Below are 3905 nucleotides of genomic sequence, written 5' to 3'. Positions count from 1 at the left end.
TGGTGTGGGCCAGGTGCTGAGCTGGCTGCTAGCTGCCAAAGAGGCTCTCCCTGACAACAACCACAAGGAAGAGCAGAAGCTCCAAAAGGAAACTTCTCCCAGTGAAGAGGAGGAGGAGGAGGAGGAGGAGGAGGAGGAGAAGGAGAAGGAGAAGGAGAAGGAGAAGGAGAAGGAGAAGGAGAAGGAGGAGAAGAAGAAGAAGGAAGAGGAGGAGGAAGAGAAGGAGGAGGAGGAGGAGGAGAAGGAGGAGGAGGAGGAGGAGAAGAAGGAAGGGGAGGAGGTGAAGGAGGAGAAAATTGCAGAGAAAAAACCTGCTCGCAAACTTATCGTTTTTGACCTGGAACCTGAGAAGCCCAAAAGGATCTTCTCATCTCATATCACCTTCCAAGGTGCAAAGGTTGGAGCTAACCCCACAAGGGACTATGGCCTAAAGGGGCACGTGACTGTCGCCTTGGATGTCCCAAGGAAGTTCCACAGAGCCATATATGGAGTGGAAGGAAAGACGCTGATGGAAATCCCCCGTCAGAGTGGCGTCAGCTCCATAGATATGCCAAGAAGGCACGAATACAGTAATTTGATCACCATCAGTGGTACCATTGGGTATGTTCAATTAGCAGCTGATATTATCGATAGGCTTCTGAGGAGACTTACCGGTTATTAAATACTTCAATCAGGAAAAAAAAAAAGAATCTAAAAAGAAATCTAAAAAAAAAAAAATAAAAAAAACATCTAGAAAAAAAATAAAAAAAGAATATATATACGGTTCATTTTCCCTTTGCCTACATACACACTGAATAGTCTGGCATATTCTTTACATATTCTCCTCTATCCTCATACACCTGACAACACAGATTACCAAACAATTCTTCATCACCCAAGGGGTTACTGCACTGTAATTGTTCAGTGCCACTTTCCTCTTGGTAAGGGTAGAAGAGACTCTTTAGCTATGGTAAGCAGCTCTTCTAGGAGAAGGACACTCCAAAATCAAACCACTGTTCTCTAGTCTTGGGTAGTGCCATAGCCTCTGTACCATGGCCTTTCACTGTCTTGGGTTAGAGTTCTCTTGCTTGAGGGTACACTCGAGCACACTCTCCTATCTTATTTCTCTTCCTCTTGTTTTGTTAAAGTTTTTATAGTTTATATAGGAGATATTTATTGTTGTTACTCTTCTTAGAATATTTTATTTTCCTTTTTTCCTTTCCGCACTGAGCTATTTTCCCTGTTGGAGCCCCTGGGCTTATAGCATACTGCTTTTCCAACTAGGGTTGTAGCTTAGTAAGTAATAATAATAATATATATATATATATATATATATATATATATATATATATATATATATATATATATATATATTGTTCATTTTGAAATTGAAAGGAAAATATATTTTGTTTATAAAATGTGTTTTAAGTTTAATTTTAGTTTATTTTGTGAGGAAAAGGATATTTAGCTGAGTTTTGCAGGACCAGAACCAGGATTTTTGGCCTGAATGACTACCCACCTTAAAGGACGCTTGGATGGACAGCCCAGTTTGAGGGATACAATGCTTAATTATCCAGCTTGTACAATGCTTGGAATAATCTGGAGGACTGGCGCTGCAGACAGAAGAAACCTGGTAGATTCTAGTATGCTTTGTTCCTTGATGGATGTGTACAAGGCATTTGTCAAGTGTACAAATGGTCGGATATCTAGATCTATTCTTCTGGATGCCCACTTTCAGGTGGTTCTGGGGGAATAATCTAGAATACCGGCTCTGCAGAGGGAACGAGCTAGGCTTCTTCTAGTGTGCAGTCTTGTCCCTACAGGTTAACCCAAGATAGTTAAGCTGGGGAAGGAAGCTGCATCTCTGGTGAGGTGTTCATCCAATGGCTACTGCATGGCTGAGAGCCGAGTCAGTTTTGGTTCTACGACGATTGCTTAATTGCCCGACCACATAAAGCTCTCCTTAACCGCCTGGCCAAGTAATGCTCGGCTTAACTGCCCGGCCAAGTGATGATGCTCGGCTTAACCGCCCGGCCAAGTGATGGTGCTCGGCTTAACCGCCCGGCCAAGTGATGGTGCTCGGCTTAACCGCCCGGCCAAGTGATGGTGCTCGGCTTAACCACCCGACCAAGTGATGGTGCTCGGCTTAACCGCCCGGCCAAGTGATGGTGCTCGTCTTTACCGCCCGGCCAAGTGATGGTGCTCGGCTTTACCGCCCGGCCAAGTGATGCTCGGCTTAACCGCCCGGCCAAGTGATGGTGCTCGGCTTAACCGCCCGGCCAAGTGATGCGGCTCGGCTTAACCGCCCGGCCAAGTGATCCTGCTGCTTAACCGCCCGGCCAAGTGATGCGGCTCGGCTTAACCGCCCGGCCAAGTGATCCTGCTCGGCTTAACCGCCCGGCCAAGTGATGCGGCTCGGCTTAACCGCCCGGCCAAGTGATGTTGCTCGGCTTAACCGCCCGGCCAAGTGATGGGGCTCGGCTTAACTGCCCGGCCAAGAGATGGGGCTCGGCTTTACCACCCGGCCAAGTGATGCGGCTCGGCTTAACCGCCCGGCCAAGTGATGCGGCTCGGCTTAACCGCCCGGCCAAGTGATGGGGCTCGGCTTAACCGCCCGGCCAAGTGATGGGGCTCGGCTTAACCGCCCGGCCAAGTGCTCGGCTCAACAGCCCGGCCAAGTGATGGTGCTCGACTTAACCGCCCGGCCAAGTGATGCTGCTCGGCTTAACCGCCCGGCCAAGTGATGCGGCTCGGCTTAACCGCCCGGCCAAGTGATGCGGCTCGGCTTAACCGCCCGGCCAAGTGATGCTGCTCGGCTTAACCGCCCGGCCAAGTGATGCTGCTCGGCTTAACCGCCCGGCCAAGTGATGCTGCTCGGCTTTACCGCCCGGCCAAGTGATGCTGCTCGGCTTAACCGCGCGGCCAAGTGATCCGGCTCGGCTTAACCGCCCGGCCAAGTGATGCTGCTCGGCTTAACCGCCCGGCCAAGTGATGCTGCTCGGCTTAACCGCCCGGCCAAGTGATGCTGCTCGGCTTAACCGCCCGGCCAAGTGATGCGGCTCGGCTTGTCCGCGCGGCCAAGTGGTGGGGCTCGGCTTGACCACCCGGCCAAGTGGTGGGGCTCGGCTTAACCGCCCGGCCAAGTGGTGCGGCTCGGCTTAACCGCCCGGCCAAGTGGTGGGGCTCGGCTTTACCGCCCGGCCAAGTGGTGGGGCTCGGCTTTACCGCCCGGCCAAGTGATGGGGCTCGGCTTGACCGCCCGGCCAAGTGATGGGGCTCGGCTTGACCGCCTGGCCAAGTGATGGGGCTCGGCTTTTACCGCCCGGCCAAGTGGTGGGGCTCGGCTTTACCGCCCGGCCAAGTGATGCGGCTCGGCTTGACCGCCCGGCCAAGTGATGCGGCTCGGCTTGACCGCCCGGCCAAGTGATGGTGCTCGGCTCGACCGCCCGGCCAAGTGATGCTGCTCGGCTCGACCGCCCGGCCAAGTGATGCGGCTCGGCTTAACCGCCCGGCCAAGTGATGCGGCTCGGCTCAACCGCCCGGCCAAGTGATGGTGCTCGGCTCAACCGCCCGGCCAAGTGATGGGGCTCGGCTCAACCGCCCGGCCAAGTGATGGGGCTCGGCTTAACCGCCCGGCCAAGTGATGCTGCTCGGCTTAACCGCCCGGCCAAGTGATGCGGCTCGAGTGATGCGGCTCGGCTTAGCCGCCCGGCCAATTGATGGTGCTCGGCTTTACCGCCCGGCCAAGTGATGCTGCTCGGCTTAGCCGCCTGGCCAAATAATGCTCAGCCAAATATGCTCGGCTTAACCGCCCGGCCAAATGATGCTCGGCTTCGGCTTAACTGCCCGGCCAAATGAAGCTCGGCTTAACTGCCCGCCCAAGTGATGCTCGGCTTAACTGCCTGGCCAAATGATGCTCGGCTTAA

The sequence above is a fragment of the Palaemon carinicauda genome, chromosome 9, assembly GCF_036898095.1.
Source record: "Palaemon carinicauda isolate YSFRI2023 chromosome 9, ASM3689809v2, whole genome shotgun sequence".
NCBI classification, from domain to species: domain Eukaryota; kingdom Metazoa; phylum Arthropoda; class Malacostraca; order Decapoda; family Palaemonidae; genus Palaemon; species Palaemon carinicauda.
The sequence above is the reverse complement of the archived record's forward strand: the minus strand, read 5'-3'. Positions refer to the sequence as shown.